Below are 23384 nucleotides of genomic sequence, written 5' to 3'. Positions count from 1 at the left end.
CAATAAATAAATATGGTCCAATTCAGTAAGGTTTTCAAGCACAAAAGTAGCTTATGAAAAACATCATCAAATAGGCAGTGTTGTTTCCAAAAAAGAAGTAGTAGTAGTGCAAGCAAGTATAGTTACAGTCGTATGCAAAAGTTTAGGCACCCCTGACAATTTCCATCAGCGATTACAATTTTGGATCAGCAATTTAATTTCAAGCTATCAAATATCTGAAAGACACAGTAATATTTCAGTTGTGAAATGAGGTTTATTGTCTGAACAGAAAATATTGGAGTTATTTGGTCATAACGTGGGGTGTTATGCATGGCGTCAAAAGAACACAGCGCTCCAAAACAAACTCTCACTGCCCACAGTAATATTTGTTAGAGGTTCAATCATGCTGCAGGGCTGTGTGACCAGTGCCGGTACTGGGAGTCTTGTTAAAGTTGAGGGTCTGATGGATTCCACTCAATATCAGCAGATACTTGAGAATAATGAAGAGGAAGCAATCGAAGTTGAAATTAAACCAGGGGCTGGATATTTTAACAAGACAAAGGCCCAAAATACTGCGCAAAATCTACTCTGGCATTTATGCAGAGGAACAAGTCCAATGTTCTGAAATGGCCATCCCAGTCCCCAGACCTGAATATCATTAACATATCTGCTATATGTGCCCTGTTTTTAATATACCTATATGTGTCATCATCTCACCTGTCAAACAGATTACATTATCTACATGATCCAATACACTATGTCCATTACAATATGTAGGACCCACCACCCGTCCTCTTCACCTCAGATTAAATCAGCATAGACAAAACATAAAAAAGAAATTCCTAATCCATGGAGTTTCTAAACATGTCACTCTTTCACATTCCAACAGTGTAAAGTCTATTACAATCACACCTATTGACAAATAACAGATTTGAACATCTGAAGAGATTGGAAATGTTCTGGATATATATGATGCATACGTTATCTCCCAATGGTCTCAATGAGATTAGAGAAATGATCTCATAAACATCAACACTCACAATCGCCACAGGTCTTCTTCATCCCACTGCCTCCGACTGCTGGCAATTTAATCCATGGTGAAAGCTTCTAAATCCTACACAAGTGATCCTTCTTCCTTTATTTCGCATCATGTTCATTGCGCATATCTCCCGCTGTCCTGACTTCTGATACGTGGTTCTGGCTTCTGATTCATTCATCATTCTGCATCATCTCCACTGCGCATGTTTCCCAATACATATACGCATCACTGGCCCTTTCTTTACGCATCATCCTGCAATCACTCTATCCAGAGGTCTATGACACATGCTCCGCCCCAGACTACATTATGGTTTTATACATATTATCCGATTATTTAAAATTTCACTATAAGTGATGTTTTTATCCAGTTCGTTGTATTTTGTTGTTTAATTGTGTTTTTATTATTATGTGTTTCCTTCCAACCATTAAACTTAACTCATCTGGAGATGTTTTGCAAGAATGAATGGTTTAAAATCCCTTTATCCAGAATCTAGACCCTCATTCCAGGCTATAGGAGGCATCTAGAGGACATTATTTCTGCTAAAGGGGGCTCAACTAAATATTTCTGTCGAGGGCCCCAAATTTATGTACCTATCTACTTTTGTTTGATGCAGATTGCAAATTTTCTGTTCATCCAATAAACCTCATTTCACTACTGAAATATTACTGTTTCTTTCAGATATTAAATTGCTGATCCAAACACCCAATTAATTATTAATAAAAATAATGGGAATTGTCATTGGTGCCTAAACTTTTGCATACAACTATATCTTTGTAATATATCATATAAGAGGAAAATATTTCTCTGCTTGTTGGAGTACCCCCACTCCTCCTAAAGCCATTTTTTACTTTGTGAAACAGTTCAAGTCTGTCTTAAAAGAGGAGACAGAATATACGGATGGATCAGCTAACATGCTGCCCATAAAAGTCTATGGAGAGGGGGAGTGGAGTGGGTGGAGACCGCCAGAGGCAGATAGAGAGACTGAAGAGAGACTACAGGGGCACATAAGTATAAGGTCCCATCCCTGTGCTAGATTCCCGGCTATGACTTACCAGTACTGCTCTCTGGCATCCTCCATGATGCTGCTTCTTAGGGTGTACTATTAAGACATGGAATAGCAGGATATCCCCTTCTGTGTGTGCAGTGTATGGGAGACATCATATCTGCAAGTTAGAGATGAGCAAATTTACAGTAATTCGATTTGTCACATACATCAGTGCTCGGCAGTTGCTGACTTTAGCCTGCATAAAAAAGTTCAGCTTTCAGGTGCTCCGGAGCACCTGAAAGCTGAAATTTTTTATGCAGGCTAAAGTCAGCAACTGTCGAGTCCTGAGGTTTGTGACGAATCAAATTACTGTAACTTTTCTCATCTCTACTGCTAGTCTATACCTACTGGCTGTACTTTAAGTTTTGTTTAAATATCTTTCTGATTTTTACTTCTTTTACTTCTTACTTTACTACTTACTTCTTCATTAATGGCACAATCTTTTTTTTGTCATTTTTTCATCATAGTGATCCTAGGGGCTGTGCCCATACAATCAGTGGCAACACGACATCTGAAAAAGGCACAGCAGGTCTCTTAAAGGGATGATTTACATATGTTATTGATATGCATTAATATGTTATGTAAGTGATAATGTATGTAAAAGTAAGAAAGGTACCATTTCCAATAACTCATTGGGATACTTAAAAAGTTGTTTTTTTTGTAAGTATAAAAAAAGGAAACACAAAATATGTAACTCTTCATTACGATTTTTCATTTTTTTTTTTCATTTTTCCTCCTTGTCTTTTAACCCCTTAAGGACGCAGGGTTTTTCAGTTTTTGCACTTTCGTTTTTTCCTCCTTACCTTTTAAAGATCATAAACCTTTAAATTTTCCACCTACAAATCCATATTATGGCTTATTTTTTGTGTCACCGTGTCTCCAATTCTACTTTGCAGTGACATTAGTAATTTTACCCAAAAATTCACGGCAAAACACGAAAAAAAATCATTGTGCGACAAAATCAAATTCCATCATTATTCCACACAATTAAAATGATATCCTACTTATATAGGTTGGATATTGTCGTACTTCGGAAAAAAATCATAACTACATGCAGGAAAATTTATACGTTTAAAAATGTCCTCTTTTGACCGCTATAACTTTTTTTTATTTTTCCACGTACAGGGCGGTATGAGGACTCATTTTTTGCGCCGTGATCGGAAGTTTTTATCGGTACCATTGTTGTTTTGATCAGACTTTTTGATCACGTTTTATTCATTTTTTAATGGTATAAAAAGTGACATAAAATACGCTTTTTTTGGACTTTGGAATTTTTTTACGTGTACGCCATTGATTGTGCGGTTCAATTAATTATATATTTTTATAGTTCGGACATTTACGCACACGGCAATACCACATATGTCTATTTTTATTTACACTGTTTTATTTTTTTTTATGGGAAAAGGGGGGTGATTCAAACTTTTATTAGGGAAGGGGTTAAATGACCTTTATTAACACTTTTTTTTTTTGCAGTGTTATAGCTCCCATAGGGACCTATAACACTGCACACACTGATCTCTCATGCTGATCACTGGCGTGTATTAACACGCCTGTGATCAGTGTTATCGGCGCTTGACTGCTCCTGCCTGGATCTAAGGCACAGAGCAGTCATTCGTTGATCGGACACCGAGGAGGCAGGTAAAGACCCTCCCGGTGTCCTGCAAGCTGTTCGGGACCGCAGCGGTGAAATCCCAACTGAGCAGCAGGGTTACTTTCACTTTCATTTCAGACGCGGCGATCGGTGATGTCCTGTATTAGCTGCGGGTCCCGGCCGTTGATAGCCGCCGGGACCGACCCGATATGACGAGGAGACACCGCGTGAACCCGCGGCATATCGCGGGAGCCGGCGGAGGACGTACATATACGTCGTTCGTTGTTAAGGGGTTAAAATCCAAATTAAGCTCATTTTCCATCTAGAGATCCATATAAGTGCTTGTTGTTTGCAGGACCAATTATATATTGTGATGATATAGCTCTTTTTACCACAAAATCTATGGAGAAGGCAAAACAAATGATTTGTGGGGCAAAATTGACAAGAAAACAAAACACATTTTTTATGCAGTGCACTTTAACATGGCATGTTATGTTTATTCTCTAGGTCCATACATTTACAATGATACCCAAAAATTATATGGTGACGGAAAGGGTTAACATACTGTATATGGTATTGCCATGTTACATGCTATTACAATGTTACATTCCTGATCCTGCACGGTCAACAGTGAAAAAAGTCAAATCTATGCATTGTACAAATAAATTACAGCTTCTGGTGCAAAACATTAGCCTGCACACCTTTGTAAGTGGAAAAAATGTATACAGTTGGACAAAAAACTATTTAGTCAGCCACCAATTGTGCAAGCTCTCCACTTAAAAAGATGAGAGGCCTGTAATTTTCATGATAGATATACCTCAACTATGAGAGACATAAAGAGAAAAAAAATCTATAAAATCACATTGTCTGATTTTTAAATAATTTATTTGCAAATTATTGTGGAAAATAAGAATTTGGTCAATAACAAAAGTTCATCTCAATACTTTGTTATATACCTTTTGCTGGCAATGACAGAGGTCAAATGTTTTCTGTAATTATTCACAAGGTTTTCACACACTGTTGCTGGTATTTTGGCCCATTCCTCCATGCAGATCTCCTCTACAGCAGTGATGTTTTGGGGCTGTCGCTGGGCAACACAGACTTTCAACTCCCTCCAAAGGTTTTCTATGGGGTTGAGATCTGGAGACTGGCTAGGCCCCTCCGGAACCTTGAAATGCTTCTTACGAAGCGACTCCTTCGTTGCCTGGGTGGTGTGTTTGGGATCATTATCATGCTGAAAGACCCAGCCATGTTTCATATTCAATGCTTTTGCTGATAGAAGGAGGTTTTCACTCAAAATCTCATGATACATGGCCCCATTCATTATTTCCTTTACACGGATCAGTCGTCCTGGTCCCTTAGCAGAAAAACAACCCCAAAGCATGATGTTTCCACCCCCATGCTTCATAGTAGGTATGGTGTTCTTTGGATGCAACTCAGCATTCTTTCTCCTACAATCACAACAAGTTGAGTTTTTACCAAAAAGATCTACTTTGGTTTCATCTGACCATATGACATTCTCCCAATACTCTTCTGGATCATCCAAATGCTCTCTAGGAAACTTCAGACGGGCCCAAACATGTACTGGCTTAAGCAGGGAGACATGTCTGGCACTGCATGATTTCAGTCCCTGGTGGGGTAGTGTGTTACTGATGGTAGCCTTTGTTACTTTGGTCCCAGCTCTCTGCAGGTCATTCACTAGGTCCCCCCCTGTGTGGTTCTGGGATTTTTGCTCACTGTTCTTGGGATTATTTTGACACCACGGGGTGAGATCTTGCATGAAGCCCCAGATTGAGGTAGATTGTCAGTGGTCTTGTATGTCTTCCATTTTCTAATAATTGCTTCCGCAATTGATTTCTTCACACCAAGCTGCTTGCCTATTGCAGATTCAGTCTTCCCAGCCTGGTGCAGGTCTACAATTTTGTTTCTGGTGTCCTTCGACAGCTCTTTGGTCTTGGCCATAGTGGAGTTTGGAGTGTGACTGTTTGAGGTTGTGGACAGGTGTCTTTTATACTGATAACAAGTTCAAACAGGTGCCACTAATACAGGTAACTAGTGGCAAACAGAGGAGACTCTTAAAGAAGAAGTTACAGGTCTGTGAGAGGCAGAAATCTTGCTTGTTTGTAGGTGACCAAATACTTATTTTCCACCATAATTTGCAAATAAATTCTTTTAAAATCAGACAATGTGATTTTATGGATTTTTTTCTCATTATGTCTCTCATAGTTGAGGTATACCTATGCTGAAAATTACAGGCCTCTCTCATCTTTTTAAGTGGGAGAACTTATAGTGTTTATTTTTTTTATAGTAAAACAAAAGATTATCCAAATTTTCCATTGCTGAAATCATACTGATCTGTAGAATTAACTAAGCATGCAAGTTTCACCATGGGGTGAACTTAAAAAAATATATTGGCCCACAAAATTGGGCAATTCCTATGAATATATAGGCTTTGTAATACATTATATGGTAAAATAAAGGGTGTCAGTAAAAAAGCACCACTAGGCCTTAATACAACTCTGCCAGTGGAAAAAATAAAACATAATGGTTGATAAGGAAGAAATCGTAAGATAAAAATCTAAATACTGGGGGGGGGGGGGGGGATGTTGGGGACAGGTTAAATTCTATAATATTCAGCAATGCAGGACAAAGTATCATTACCTTGCAATTTCTTTCTTTTTTTTTGTGTAGCAATATGACAACTCAATATGTACTTTATAATCTCTCTGGTGACCGATCCGTCTTTCCCAATTAAAGGTCTACTCGAAGTGTAACATCAAATAAAGCCTACCTTAATAAATGTGTTTTCAGGACTTTTATGTATAAGTGTTGTCGGTGGAGAATGAAAGACTATGAAAATTAGAGTTCATTATATGGTGTTGACATCATCCGATGGCTCACCTCGCAGTGCCAGGAAGCATGGCCGTATGAGATGATCGCTTCGTAAGTGGACAGCTTGATTTATAGCATTTTTCCTTTAACAGTAATTTAGTTTCAACAACATTGTACTTCAAAGACCTTCTCGGCGGAGAACCCTTGATGGTAGTGTTAGGAATCTAAATGTTTCTTTTGAAACCCTTATTTCACAGCCTTGCTTCCTGAACTTTTTTTTTTTACTTTAGACCTCAACTGTGGAAAGTCATAATTCAGGCAAACTTTACATGCACCATCTAAATTGTTGTCCACCCCCCCCCCCCCCATATATTATTGTACAGCAGTACAGTTGTTACAGGACTAGAACCTTTTTCTTTTCTTTTTTTTATTTTATTTTTTTGCTGAGGTATGTGTTCTCAATTCTGAAGTCCCAAGTGCAATTAAAAAGTGCAAAGTGTTTTCACACAAAAAAACTGTGCACAAGGATGCGGTCCATCACTAGCCCTTCTCTGAAAGGGGAGAGGCCTCCCAAAAACCAAACCCTTCGCCTCCAGGCAAAAAGGCACCTGCAAGGTTTCAGGTACAATGTCCCCTTTTGCTGAAGCTCCGACGGGGCCCCCCTCACCTCCGACGGGGCTCCCCTCACCTTCGATCTCTTCACTGTGTGAAGCGTCAGAGGAGAAGGGGAAGGAGGAGACCCCGCAAGATCCCTGCTATTGGTCTGTCTGTACGGCCGGGGACCGCTGCAATTGGTCCCTGGCCGGCTTCAGGGAGGCTTGGCTGTGCCCAGCGGTGCTGTGACAGTTTATTTCTATCAGGTACATGTGTGTGGTGATGCGGGAAATCATCCCTAATAACCACGTACATGTACCTGATTTTGCGTAAAGAGGTTAAAAGGAATACCTGAAATCCTGATGACTAGACCTATCTACTCTTGTGCTTATTTACACACAGCTTTTTCTGCTGATATATCCACTTTAAATATGAAGGGCCCATCTTCTCTTCATGGTTGCATGATGAAATACTGTATGCCTGTAGCCATCACTAGGGGGAACTCACTGCATAAAGAAATATACAGCTTCCAATAATGAAACAATACGCAGTGAGCACCCTCTAGTGGTTTAAAAAAAAATATATATTAGTTAACATTGTTAAAGAAAATCTGTAATCAGTTTCACCTGAACTAACCTGTCAGTACAGATAGGTAGTGCAAGTGACAGTGATGACAATCATACTTATCTGGTCCCGTTTCATGCTGTGGTTCTTCGGCAATCTTCCACCCTATCTTCTGTTCCTGGGCCAACTTGGTGCATGGGGGGGGGCTTAGTGACATCACCTCTGCTGTTTGCTAGCATCGGTACCCAGCAGAGAACAGCAGTGGTGAGGTCATCAAGCTCCGCCCATACTCCAAGTCGGCTCTGGGACAGGAGGTACGGCAAAAGATTTCCAGAGAACCACAGCACGAAATGAGACCAGGAAAGTATCATTGTCATCAGTGTCGCCTGTACTACCTATCTGTCTGGACAGATTAGTGCAGGTGACACTGATGACAGATTTCCTTTAATCATGAAGGACTGTAGCAGGGTTCTCGAGTAATAGAAAAGTCACACCCTCCCACCCCCAAGTGTGTTACTAATGAATTTGAAATCTATTTTAAAATAAAATAATATTTTGTTTTATCATCATGTTGTTTATGGGTCCGAAAATCTGTGATGATTGTTTCCTATATCTACAGGGGTTTAGTGCTTTGTTCCATATACCGGTATATGGAATGGAATGAAAGATGTGCATACAGTTGCTTCTGGATTTCCAACTATTCTAATACCTACAGTAAATATCCAGTGTTGTGAATTCAGTAATGTACCCAGTATCTCCAATGTGCAGAAACCATCACAAACTAAATTGAGAATGCCCATTATCTAGTGACTTTTTCAAGTCCCAGTGTCTTACCACCCAATGAGTTCTTGGCAGTTATCATCCCTTAATACTCATTTGTAGTAATGACTTGGGAGTAAGAAGTTATATTCTATGTCTATTCCAGCTGTTTTCTGACTATACATTTAACCAGATGAAGAAAATATTTTACGGGCATACTTTATTTTTCCTTGGCAGCCATTAATGGCTATGTAGCCTCTTTACAAATCTTAAAAATAGTCCTATATTACTGCCCTGGCAATGTTTTCATTAAACATAGTCAATTCACTCACTGTGGATGGCAGTGAACCAAGAGAGATTATGAGATTTCCATTGTGAGGCAATAGAGACTTCAGTCTTCTGAAACCCCATGTGAAAACTGGTAAAGGTCTATCATATGGATAGTTGGTGCATTATTTTTTTCAAAAAAGAATCCCCCTTACTATTTGTAAAAACTACGGGAGACATCTCAAACACTAATTTAAAGATAGGGTTTTTGGACAGTCCTTGACAACAGCTTGGGTGTAGGACTGAATAAATTGTAGTGTTCCGGCCTGATATTTCTATTTGTAGACTGATGGGAAACATAAAGGCCTCACTGACCACCTTATGGACACAAACTTGTACTCATAATGCTATAGGGGAATAAGCCTAACCACCTCTTACCAATGTGAATCAATACACACATACACAAGATAAAAGACCCCAGTAGGTAGATAATCCCGCTATTAGGTAGATGGCTCCAGCAGGTAGATTATCCCCCTAGGTAATCCTCCTCCATTAGGTAGAAGCCCCCAGTATGTAGGTAAGTAAATAGGTAATTCCCCCCCCCCCTCCCCCCAATTTGGAAGGTTTCCCCAGTAAGTGGTCATCAACTCACTGCTTGTTCTCCCATTGATTGATTGAAAACTCTTGACCCTAATTTTGCCTTCATATTATCTACTTATCTGAAAGGTTCACATTCTTTTGCCACACAGTTATCTGATATTGGATTATTTCCCTCAAGAAACATATGACCAAGTTTAATATTTTTGGTTTATTTGTTTGATTTGGTTATACTATAAGGACTTGTGTGATAATCTGAGGGAGTTGTAGGTCAAAGTTATGCAAAAAAAAAAAAAAAAAAAAAGAACATTCTGTATAGTTCACAAACTTTAATAGTAATTCAAGATGTTAAATGTATGTCTGCAATATTAACTGCAGTGACATAGGTATGAAAGCATATAAAAGGGTTGCTGACAGGAAGTGTCATTCTGTGGCATGCAAAAATACCCTGTACGGAGCAAGGCAAACATATAGGCTGGATGCATGAAGCAATTCCTCAAGAATGGGCCTAACCAGAGGCGGAACATGTAGCTTCTGAGCTCCAATGCGAAATCCGCAACAGACCTCATGTGTCACTTATAATACTGGTCTCTTCTTGGGCAGATGTGCTTTGGGGTCCCGTAGACACCAGGGCCCTGGTGCGACTGCTACCTCTGCACCCCTATAGCCACTTCCCTGGGCCTAACAAAAGGGAGAGCCTCACGGGATCGGCTGTGAGATTTTAAAATGATATGAGGGATTTGTACAGTCAGGACAAGAGGCTGCAGACCTCAATGCAAGTTAAAAAAAAACCTGTGCAGAGGAAAAGCTGACTAGTTGCCCATAGCAACCAATCAGATCACTTCTTTCTTTTTGAAAAGGCCTCTGTAAAATAAAAGAAGTGATCTGATTGGTTGCTATGGGCAACTGGTCAACTTTTCCTTTACACAGATTTCGATAAATCTCCCCTTGTGAGTGAGTGTTTAGACACTCCTGCTATAAGAGACTTATAGATGTATCTTTCCTCTTGGCTTAACATGCATGCTTCACAATATTGTGGGACAATAATATTTTTCACGTTCATCATTAGTGTTGAGCGGCATAGGCCATATTCAAATTCACGATATTTTGCGAATATATGGATGAATATTCGTCAAATATTAGCAAAATTTGCATATTTGCAATATTCGCTGCCTTTTTTTTTACTATGCGCCATAAAATTCGCATGCGCATTCACCATAAAATTTGCATGCGCAATATCGAATGATAAAAGAGCTTAAAGAAGGGAGGGATCAATATGCGTGAAAATTCGCTTATGTGAATTTTCGGGCGCCTGCCCGTCTGACACAATAACTAGTATAGGAGCCTTGTTTACACCACAAGCTGGAAGCAGAGAGGGATGATCACTGTGATGTATACTGTGAAAAAAAAACGAATATTCGTAATTGCAAATATTTAGCGCTATATTCGCAATATTCGCAAATTCGCGAATATGCGATATTCGCAATAAATATTCACATTGCGAATATTCGCACCCAACACTATTCATCATATGTTATACCTGACAACTTGCATTATTCTATGGGTCACTATGATTTCTAAGATACCAATTTTGTATACATTTTGTTTTGTTTTAGTATTACAAAAACAGTTAAGACCTATATATATATATATATATATATATATATATATATATATATATACAGTGACCCCCCCGACCTACGATCATTTCAACATGCGATGGCCTCTCATAATTGTGATGGCCTCTCAGAGGCCATCGCATTTTGAAGGCAGCATCAACATACGATGCTTTTGTCCGGAGTGGCGGGGACATGTGAGTATAACTTCCTATTCTTTCCTTTGCATGGATCCCTCAACATACGATTGTTTCAACAAACGATGGTTCATTTGGAATGGATTACCATTGTATGTTGAGGGACCACTGTATATATATATATATATATATATATATATATATATATATATATATATATACACAGTACAGACCAAAAGTTTGGACACACCTTCTCATTCAGAGTTTTCTTTATTTTCATGACTATGAAAATTGTTGATTCACACTGAAGGCATCAAAACTATGAATTAACACATGTGGAATTATAGACATAACAAAAAAGTGTAAAACAACTGAAAATATGTCCTATTGTAGGTTCTTCAAAGTAGCCACCTTTTTCTTTGATTACTGCTTTGCGCACTCTTGGCATTCTCTTGTTGAGCTTCAAGAGGTAGTCACCTGAAATGGTTTTCACTTCAGAGGTGTGCTAGTGTGGAGGAGGAGGTGTGATGGTGTGGGGGTGCTTTGCTGGTGACACTGTTGGGGATTTATTCACAATTGAAGGCATACTGAACCAGCATGGCTACCACAGCATCTTGCAGCAGCATGCTAGTCCATCTGGTTTGCGTTTAGTTGGACCATCATTTATTTTTCAACAGGACAATGACCCCAAACACACCTCCAGGCTGTGTAAGGGCTATTTGACCAAGAAGGAGAGTGATGGGGTGCTGCGCCAGATGACCTGGCCTCCACAGTCACCGGACCTGAACCAATCGAGATGGTTTGGGGTGAGCTGGACCGCAGAGTGAAGGCAAAAAGGGCCAACAAGTGCTAAGCATCTCTGGGAACTCCTTCAAGACTGTTGGAAGACCATTTCAGGTGACTACTACTTGAAGCTCATCAAGAGAATGAGTGTGCAAAGCAGTAATCAAAGCGAAAGGTGGCTAGAACCTAGAATATGACATATTTTCAGTTGTTTCACACTTTTTTGTTATGCCTATAATTCCACATGTGTTAATTCATAGTTTTGATGCCTTCAGTGTGAATCTACAATTTTCATAGTCATGAAAATAAAGAACTCTGAATGAGAAGGTGTGTCCAAACTTTTGGGCTGTACTGTATATATTTTGCACTAAGAACTATAGATGAGCGAACTTACAGTAATTCGATTCATCACAAACTTCTCGGCTCGGCGATTGCTGACTTTATCCTGCATACATTAGTTTCAGGTGCTCCAGTGGGCTGGAAAAGGTGGATACAGTCCTAAAAGGGAGTCTCCAGCCCACCGGAGTACCTGAAAGCTGAACTAATTTATGCAGACTAAAGTCAGCAACTGCCGAGCCAAGAAGTTCGTGACAAATCGAATTTACTGTAAGTTCACTCATCTCTACTGTGAACTTCAGTTTTTATTATTACCACTTTTGCACAGATGTGACTTTTTGATAACATTTTATTTCATTATTTCTAGGATGTAACTTTAGAGTTTGGTACTTTTTTTTCTTAATTTATGCCGCTGACTATGCAGAACCTTTCCTTTATATAGGGAATAAGATGTCTAGAGGCACTCCTTTAACTTCAGAAACTAATTGCTTACGTACTGATTTAAATTTCCACCCTTGACAGGTGCTCTTGTCATTAGAAAATGATAATACGTACTGTATATATAATAATTGGTTGCAGTCTTTAGAGAGTGGGTATGACCTCCACACTTTAGTTCTGATTTAATATTTAAGAAAAGAAAATGGTGAAAAATGTGGTTAGACAGTGTCAAAAGTGCAATATATATATATATATATATATATATATATATATATATATATATATATATATATATTTATATATATATATTTATATATATACAGTAAATGGCACTTTTGAGATTGTCTAACCAAATTTTTCACCATTTGTTTTTTCATATATATATTTATATATGTACCGTATAATGCATATACAGTCATGGCCATAAATGTTGGCACCCCTGAAATTTTTCAAGGTAATGAAGTATTTCTCACAGATAAGGATTGCAGTATCACATGTTTTGCTATACACATGTTTATTCCCTTTTTGTGTATTGGAACTAAACAAAAAAGGGAGGAAAAAAAAAGCAAACTGGACATAATGTCTCACCAAACTCCAAAAAGGGGCTGGACAAAATTATTGGCACCCTTAACTTAATATTTGGTTGCACACCCTTTGGAAAAAATACCGTATTTATCGGGGTATACCACGCACTGGCCTATAACACGCACCCTCATTTTACCAAGGATATTTGAGTAAAAAAAGTTTTGAGGGTGCGTGTGTGTGCGTGTATACCCCGATACACCCCCAGGAAAGGCAGGGGGAGAGAGGCCGTCGCTGCCCGCTTCTCTCCCCCTGCCTTTCCTGGGGTCTAGAGCGCTGCTGCCGGCCCTTCTCTCCCCCTGGCTATCGGCGCCAGCCAGGGGGAGAGAAGGGGCAGCGGCACCCATTGCCGGCGCCGCTGCCCCGTTGCCTCCCCCCATCCCCGGTGGCATAATTACCTGGGTCGGGTTCGCGCTGCTGCAGGCCTCCGGCGCGCATCCCCTGCGTCGTTGCTATGCACGGCGCGGCGCACTGACGTCATGCGCCGCGCCGTGCAGCGCATAGCAACGACAATGGGGCGCCGGCACCGATAGTCAGGGGGACAGAACGGGCAGCGGCGCCTTTAGCCAGGGGGAGAGAAGGGCCGGCAGCAGCGCTCTAGACCCCAGGAAAGGCAGGGGGAGAGAAGCGGGCAGCGACGGCCTCTCTCCCCCTGCCTTTCCTGGGGGTGTATTGGCGTATAACACGCACATAGACTTTAGGCTAAAAAATTTTGCCTAAAAAGTGCTTGTTATACGCCGATAAATACGGTAACTGAAATCAGTCACTTCCTAAAACCAGCAATAAGCTTCTTACACCTCTCAGCCGGAATGTTGGACCACTCTTCCTTTGCAAACTGCTCCAGATCTCTCTTATTGGAAGGCGCCTTTTCCCAACAGCAATTTTAAGATCTCTCCATAGGTGCTCAATGGAATTTAGATCTGGACTCATTGCTGGCCACTTCAGAACTCTCCAGCGCTTTGTTGCCATCCATTTCTGTGTGCTTTATGAGGTATGTTTGGGGTCATTGTCCTGCTGGAAGACCCAAGATCTCAGATGCAAACCCAGCTTTCTGACACTGGGCTGTACAGTCCAACCCAAAATACGTTGGTAATCCTCAGATTTCATGATGCCTTGCACACATTCAAGGCACTCCGTGCCACCATATTTCACTGTAGGTACTGTGTTCTTTTCTTTGTAGGCCTCATTCCGTTTTCGGTAAACAGTAGAAAGATGCACTTTACCAAAAAGCTCTATCTTGGTCTCATCTGTCCACAAGATGTTTTCCCAGAAGGATTTTGGCTTACTCAAGTTCATTTTGGCAAAATGTAGTCTAGCTTTTTTATGTCTCTCTGTCAGCAATGGTTCCTCCTGGGTCTCCTGCCATAGCGTTTAATTTCTTTTATATGTCGACGGATACTTTGCGCTGACACTGATGCTCCCTGAGCTTGCAGGACAGCTTGAATATCTTTGGAACTTGTTTGGGGCTGCTTATCCATCATCTGGACTATCCTGCGTTGACACCTTTCATCAATTTGTCTCTTCGTCCACGCCCAGGAGATTAGCTACAGTGCCATGGGTTGCAAACTTCTTGATAATGTTGCTCACTGTGGACAAAGGCAAATCTAGATCTCTGGAGATGGACTTGTAACCTTGAGATTGTTGATATTTTTCCACAATTTTGGTTCTCAAGTCCTCAGTCCTACTGCAATCCTTTTCTGTGAGAAATACTTCATTTTCTTGAAAAATTTCAGGGGTGCAAACATTTACAGCCATGACTGTATATATTTGTGTATATATAAGTGTACCGTATAATGCATTTGACAAAGAACTGGGAGTATTATTAAATGTCGGCCAATGTCTGCACAGAGTTTGTACAGAGTTTGTCTGCACAGAGTTTCTCCCAATGTCCATGTGAATTCTCTCTGCTTCCTCTGACTTTCCAAAGAAATACAGATAGGTAAACTGGCATTGTTGTATATGTGAATGATAATTAAATTGAGATCCCAATAGGGGACAGGAAGAGATGTCAATTGTGATATAAAAATAAATATCATATGTATGACCAGAGATGTCCCAATACCTTTTTTATGTACTCACTGATACCAATTACTAATTTAGCAATAGAGGTAGCTCTAGACTTTTTGAAGCCTTAGGCAAAAGTCGAGCATGAGACCCTTACTGACACTCATAATTAATTAAGATATGTCCCCACTACGTAGCCCCCCTCTCTATCAAGTAGAAGCCCCAATAGGTTAGTAGGTAGGTAGGGTATCTCTCCCTATTAGGTAGAAGCCCCCAGTAGGTAAGTGGGTAGGCCACCCTCCCCCTACTAGGTAAAAGTCCCCAGGAGGTGGGCAGGTAGGTAATCCTTCCGTATTAGGTAGAAGCTCCCAGTAGTCAGGTAGGGAGGGAATCTCCTATTAGTTAGATGTCTCCATCAAGTAATTTCCCCCAGTAAGTTTCCTACAAAAGGAAATCATAAAAACCCCACTCACCTTCCCTCCGCTCCGGCTCTGAGGTTTCTACATCCTTCGCTCTGTTAGTGGTGAAGGACCTTCCTGCAAGTCGGAGTGGTGCAGGAGTGGTAGGCCCAATGAAATTGCGCCAGGTCCTGCACCACTCCGGATAACAGAGCAAAGAATGACGAGGCATCAGCACAGACAACTAGGGAGGGTATCAGGATTGTATCGGGACATTAACACAAGTATAAATCTGGTATCAGCATTGGTACTGATACCACTATTCTTATCGGGACATCCCTGTTTATGACAATTGTTCATAGTACTTAATATTTACTATTCAGTGATACGTATATAATCTACACCTCTTTACATCCATATAAACATACCGCAGTCAACCCATACTTTAAAGGGGTACTCTGAATTTTTTTTTATTTAATCCCTATACGCCCAGGCTGCCACAAATAAAAATGAATTAGGTCCTGGTCTTCTTTCTGATTTTTGGGGCCTGACAAGTCCCACTACGCTCAGCCTATTGCCAGACGCAGCAATGTCCCTCCTTAGCTGGTGATGGGCTGAGTGGCAGTGTAATGTATTGGGCCCATGCCCAGCCTTCTTCCTGGTGCCTTAGCCCGATCCATCACACTGTGGCTCAATGTATCACTGGCCCAGGCAGGACATCTCTGCGGCAGGTGATTAGCTGAGCGCAGTGTGACGTATTGGGCCCCAGAAGCAATAAGAAGACCAGGGCTGGAGCATGGGAAACCAATATCGGTGGCATCTGGGGAGCAGGAGGAGGTACGTTAAGGTTTTCTATTTTTATTTAAGGTAGCTCGGTCATAAAGGGATAAAATAAAAATTAGCCTGAGTACCGCTTTAAAGTGAATAATTATAAAGGTCACATTTGATGTTCCGAATCCAGACCTATTCTTATTTCGAACCATTCAATTTTCAACTGTTCCATATTATCGAGGCTAGCATAATAAATGACATAAGATCTTCATTCTTTCTGCTTTAAAGCTTTGCTGGACATTAGGAATGTGGGGATCTATCACAGATTTCCATTAGGCCAATAAACAGAACCAAATCAAACAGCGCTTTTATCCTTGTCTTAATTTATATCGTATTTAGACCTGAAGAAAATGGACATTATGAAGTGTTTTGTTACATAAAGCAGATTAGGACAGGACAAGTCATTGGTTTAAATAATGAAAGACGATGAAGGCTTTACAAGTCCCACAATGCTTAACGCTAGATAATGATAGTCAGGGTCAATGTCTAATCATATAAATCCATTAAAGTATCCGCACAGAGCAGGACTGGGGGTTAGATGTCAACCAGACACTTGAAAGTTCAGTAGCAGATTACACAAGTAGAACAAGCTGTCGGCTCCGTGTGAGGTTATTGCTGCAGTCTCTGCTATTAATCTTGTATTCTAAGGTTCACAGGTGGCCGAGCATGCATGTGTTCTGAGAGAGGAAAGGGGAGAAGCTGCCGCTAGGATACCTTTGTGGTGGCTTATCTCTCTTGAAAACAAACAGATCAGGCAGATGAACCCAACTGCCTGATCCTTCTTCGTCCCAACATTTGTCATCAGGTAGGAGTCAGAAGTTCTCCATAGACATCCTACCAAAATCAATGGGTTCATCAGAGATTAGTCTAATGTGCATGGCCACCTTTACTCTGTTATCTTAGGCACTGAAGTCCTGGGTTAAAATCTCACCAAGGAAAAAACTACATATAGTTTATATTGTCTCTATGTGTTTGTGTTGTTTTCTTCTCAGACTTCAAAACAACATGGCTTGTCAACTGACTTCCCATTTAATCTGCTTTAAACAGGTACTCCGGTCAAAAACAAATATTGTCAAATCAACTGGTGCCAGAAAGTAAAACAGATTTGTAAATTACTTTTATTTAAAAATCTTAATCCTTCCAGTACTTATCAACTGTTGTATGCTACAGAGGAAGTTGTATAGTTCCTTCCAGTCTGACCAGAGTGCTCTCTGCTGCCACCTCTGTTCATATCAGGGACTGTCCAGAGTAGAAGCAAATCCTCATAGCAAACTTCTCCTGCTGGTGTCAGCAGAGAGCACTGTGGTCAGACTTGAAAATAACTACACAACTTCCTCTGAAGTATACAGCAGCTGATAAGTACTGGAAGGATTAAGATTTTTATATAGAAGTAATTTACAAATCTGTATAATTTTCTGCCAACAGTTGATTTGAAAATATTATTTTACCGGAGTACCCCTTTAAAGGGGGATTTCGCTGCTCAGTGTTCGGAACAAAATGTTCTGAATGCTTAGAGCCGGCACCGGGGGCTTGTGATGTCACGGCCCCTTCCCTCATGACATTACACTCCACCCCCTCAATGCATGTCTATGGGAAGGGGCGTGGCAGCTGCCACACCCCCTCTCATAGACTTGCATTGAGGGGGCGGGGCCATGCCATCATGAACTCCCCGCAACGGCTCTATGCATTCGGAAGACTGAGCAATGGAGTACCCCTTTAAAGGAGAACTACGGGATTGAAAATTTTATCCCCTATCCTAAGGATAGGGGATAAGTTTCAGATCGCGGGGGGTCCGACCGCTGGGGCCCCCACGATCTCCCGTACGGGGCCGCGGCTCTCTGCATAGAGAGCGCGTGTCGACCACCGCACGAGGCAGCGGCTGACACGCGCCCTCCATTTACTGCTATGGGAGAGCCGAAGCGCTGCCTTCGGCAATTTCCGGCTCTCCCATAGCAGTGTACGGAGGGGGCGTGTCGGCCGCTGCTTTGTGCGGTGGTCAACACGCCCTCACCAACCAGAGAGCCGGGGCCCCGTACGGGAGATCGCGGGGGTCCCCAGCGGTCGGACCCCCCCGCGATCTGAAACGTATCCCCTATCCTTAGGATAGGGGATCATTTTTCAATCCCCTAGTTCTCCTTTAAGGTCCTTTTACACAGGCTGATAATTATCCTTGCAATCAGATCCCAGTCAGACCCCCACATAATACAGACCCACCCCATATAATTCAGACCCAGCCCAGGTAACACAGACCCCAGAGAGACTTACCTAGCCCCACTACTTAGCAGCTCTCATTTGACACAGTCCATGACACAGTCTGTTCTCTTCTCTTCGGCACAGGACCTGCCAACTCAGCCAATCATTAGCCAAGATGGGCACACCGCTGGACCACATGTTAAAAGTTTGTAAAAATAACAGTAACACTAATAAACAATCTAGATATTATTACACATGACATTGATCAATTAAAAGTAACCAGCGGCTACATGAAGAGTGGTATTAATAACCAGAAAATGCAAATTATTGGGAAATTAAATAAAACGAGCAACACAATGAAATAAGAGTAAAGAATCTGCAGTTCCTTCTTCCTTGGGATGACAGCTGTGACCGAGTGTGGTGTGCCCTCCTAGATAATCTATGTGAATAAGCCTTAAACATCTGTTGGTGTCTGTAAAGTACATCCATACGATCGCCCTGGATAAGCGCACATCCCCAGCCTTTGAAATCGCTCGCTAATCACACGCTTGTTCTGGAGTGTTTACATACACCACTGTCTGAAGTTCGGATATTCCTGTTGCACGATGTCTTAGTCATCCGCACAGCGCTGCTGCCATCTCTGCTGAACAGTGCCTAATTTTCTTTTAAATATCACACTATTCATGAGCGTCAGTAATGTCTACACACAGACAATACTTCCAAAATGAAGTATTCACCATAATTGCAATTGTAGGATATATATGAATGCATCATTGTACAAGTCGGGTCTAGTTGTCTGAGTTTTTTGGCAACATTTTATAAGTGCCATACAGCTGCAAGTTCTGTCTGTGGTTTACATCATTTATGACTTACACTTTCTGTACTGTGAGTAAGCAGTTTCCATTTGGTAATACCTGTGCTGCTTGTTGCTTGCAGATTTATTTTATATACAATGACCCCCCTTACCTATGATGGCCCCGACATATGATCATTTCAACATACAATGGCCTCTCAGAAGGCAGAATCAACATACGATGCTTTTGTATGTCGGGGCTATCGCATAAACGGCTATCCGGCAGCGCAGACTGCTTCAGCTGCCACCGGATAGCCGTTTACGGTGCCCCGTGTGGTCCGCTGACGATCACTTACCTGTCCTCGGGCTCCGGGGCGTCCTCTTCGGGATCCTCTGCTTCTTCGGCGCTCTCCATCGTCGTCATCCCGGGGGACACCCCGGGGACGCAGCGACAGCGATGGAAGGCGACATCCAGGGCAGCGGTGACAAGCGGTGACGGTCCGGAGCGGCGGCGACACGTGAGTATAACCTCCAATACCAGTGGTCTTCAACCTGCGGACCTTCAGATGTTGCAAAACTTACAACTCCCAGCATGCCCGGACAGCCGTTGGCTGTCCGGGCATGCTGGGTGTTGTAGTTTTGCAAGATCTGGAGGTCCGCAGGTTGTAGACCACTGTCCTATACTTTACATTGCACGGATCCCTCAACATACGATGGTTTCAACAAACGATGGTTTATTTGGAACGGATTACCATCGTATGTTGAGGGACCACTGTATCATTATTATTATTATTTTCAGGGCCCTGGGCAGAGTTCAAAGTGGGGCCCCCAAATGCTGAAAAAATTCAAAGGGGTTATCTGGCAGGGTTTTTCTTTTATTATGCCCATTCTGTGTGGTATAAAAAAAAAACTGTACTCACCTCCATCGCTCCTGCTCTGAGCCCAATATGTCACGCAGCAGCTTAGCAAATTGTGGGTCCTGCCCCGGTCATTGTTTGGCTGAGCGGCAATATGACATATTGGGCCCAGGGCCCAGGAAGAAAGATCAGGGACACAAATCACAAGACATATGTTCTGCTACACGCATAAAGTATACAGTATGGGGGAAATTTACTAAAACCTGTCCAGAGGTAAAGTTGCCCAGTTGCCCATAGCAACCAATCAGCTCGCTTCTTTCATTTTTAACAAGGCCTCTGCAATATGAAAGAAGCAATCTCATTGGTTGCTATGGGCAACCGGGCAACTTTGACCTTTCACAGGTTTTGATAAATCTCCCCCTATATGGATAAGTTGAGATTACCTGTGAAGAGGAAAAGTTGACCTCTGAAATACAAAAAAGCGATCTGATTGGTTGCTATGGGCAACTGTTCAACTTTTCCTCTGTACAAGATTTAAGAAATCTCCCCCAAAGTTCTCAAATCATACCACTGCGTACACAAACTGATTAAATATTAAATAATACCTCCATACTGTTAGGGCCCATTCACAAAGCAGACTTTCCGAGTGGAATCTAGCTTTAAAATTCTACTTGGAAAGTCTGATACATGAAGTTAACATTGTGCTGAATGGGATTTTCACTGACCTATGTACAGGGCAGATTTTCTGTGGCAGAAAAGTCTTAAAGGGGTACTCCGCCCATAGACATCTTATCCCCTATCCAAAGGATAGGGGATAAGATGTCAGATCGCCGCGGTGCCGCTGCTGGGGAGCCCTGGGATCCCTGCTGCGGCACTGCGCTATCATTACAGCACAGAGCGAGTTCGCTCTGCACGTAATGACGCGCAATACAGGGGCCGGAGCATCGTTATGTCACGGCTCCGCCCCTCGTGACGTCACGGACCGCCCCGTTCAATACAAGTCTATGGGAGGGGGCGCGGCGGTCGTCACGCCCCCTGCCATAGACTTGCATTAAGGGCGACGGGCCGTGATGTCACGAGGGGCAGAGCCATGATGTCACGCTGCTCCGGCCCCTGTATCGCCCGTCATTACGCACAGAGCGAACTCACTCTGTGCTGTAATGATAGCGCGATGCCGCAGCGGGGATCCCGGGGCTCCCCAGCAGCGGGACCATGGCGATCTGACATCTTATCCCCTATCCTTTGGATAGGGGATAAGATGTCTAGGGGCGGAGTACCCCTTTAAATGTTGATTCTTTTACATTTTTGGGGTGAAATCCTCTTGTAAATGCATTGCTGTCAATAGAGCAAGTATATTTTAGAGTGACCACATGAAATGTCTGCCTGGAATTTCTCTGAGCAAATATTCTGTCATGTGAATTAGGTCCTTACTGAAGAAAACACACTAAACAAAGACCAATAATACCACCACACCATGACCACATATTACCACCACATAGTCACTGAAAAATAAAACCTTGCTGGTACTGAATAAAACACACTGGGGGGATTTACGCCGGCTAGTGTTTCCATCTTATCTCCTATTTAAAAGCCCGTCCGTGTCAGCTCCACTGGATTTATTAAATGGGTACTCCACCCCTAGACATCTTATCCCCTATCTAAAGGATAGGGGATAAGATGTCTGATCGCGGGGGTCCCGCCACTGGGGAACCCCACAATATAGCATGCGACACCCACCTATTACTGCTCCGGAAGCGCTGGAGGGTCTGGCTCCCGACCACGGGAATGAAAGATCGTGACATCACGGCTCCGCCCCGTGTGATGTCACACCCTGCCCCCTCAATGCAAGTCTATGGGAGGGGGCGTGACGGCTGTCTAGGGGTGGAGTGCCCCTTTAAGAAGCGATGGCCTCCTAATAAACTCGACACATCTGTGGTACACCTGTTACTGGAGTAAATTATATAACGTGTGGTGGTGATTGATGAGGAGACTGAGGATGGGGTGTGTGTGTGTGGGGGGGGGTTATTCATTGATGAGGAGACCACTGGTGGGGGGGTTATTCATTGAGGAGGAGACTGAGGATGGTGTGCAGGGGGGGAGGGGTGATTGATTAGGAGACCAAGGATGGGGTGCGGGGGGGGGGGGGAGAGATTGATGAGGAGACAGAGGGGGGGGGGTCTGATTGATTAATGAGGAGACCGAGGATGGGGTGTGTGTCTGTGCGGGGTGGGGGGGAGGGGTTGTTCATTGATGAGCCAGGGGGGAAGGGGATGGATTGATGAGGAGACCATGGATGAGGGGCGTGGTGGGGGTATCTAACAATGAGAAGACTGAGAATGGGGGTGCAGGGGGGATTAAATGATGAGGAGACTGTGGATGGGGTACGGGGGGGGGGGGGGTTTGAATGGGTGGCGGTGTATGAGGTGATGAGGAGACTGAGGATGGGGTACTGGGGGGGCTGGCTGGGTGGTGGTGTATGAGGTGATGAGGAGACTGACGATGGCGTGCGGGGGTTGGGGGGGAAAGATGGATGGCGGTGAATGAGGTTACGAGGAGAGGACTGAGGATGGGGTGCCAGGGTGGTCGTGGGTGGTGGTGTATGAGGTAATGACTTGAGTAAAGACTTAGGTGTCCTGGGGCGGGGGGGCAGAGAAGCCTGAAGAAGGACAGAGAAGCCTGGAGGAGGATAGATGGGTGTGGAGGAGGAAAGTGCAGGAGTGGGATTCAATGTCCCCCCTAGGCACAGACAGTTTTTGCAAAAATCCTAACTTGATATAAGATTGATTGATGTATGGCACACACCAACTGGATGGGAAAGAGAGAAAGGCTTTGCAAAATATTGTAATAAATGTGGCGCATGTCCTGTTCATGCAAACAGGTGTAAAGTAAAACTCTTTGCCAGCTCTAAACTGGCTTAGATTTCTGAGGATGGGACACGGGCAGCCTCAGATGCACCAGATTTAATTAGAGGAGTATATCCAGAAAAGCAAGTGCAGTGAACACAGGCAGAGTTTTGCATTTATGAAAGTCCGGTTTTAGTAAATCTTCTTCATTGTTTTTGTTTTTAAAAGAGACGTCCATATCAACAATATAACAAATGTAACTAGCTGTTCATCACTCAGCAGTACAACATTCCTAATTTAGAAAAC

Source organism: Hyla sarda, chromosome 2 (genome assembly GCF_029499605.1).
Source record: "Hyla sarda isolate aHylSar1 chromosome 2, aHylSar1.hap1, whole genome shotgun sequence".
In the NCBI taxonomy this organism is placed as follows: domain Eukaryota; kingdom Metazoa; phylum Chordata; class Amphibia; order Anura; family Hylidae; genus Hyla; species Hyla sarda.
Note: the sequence above shows the minus strand (reverse complement) of the source record.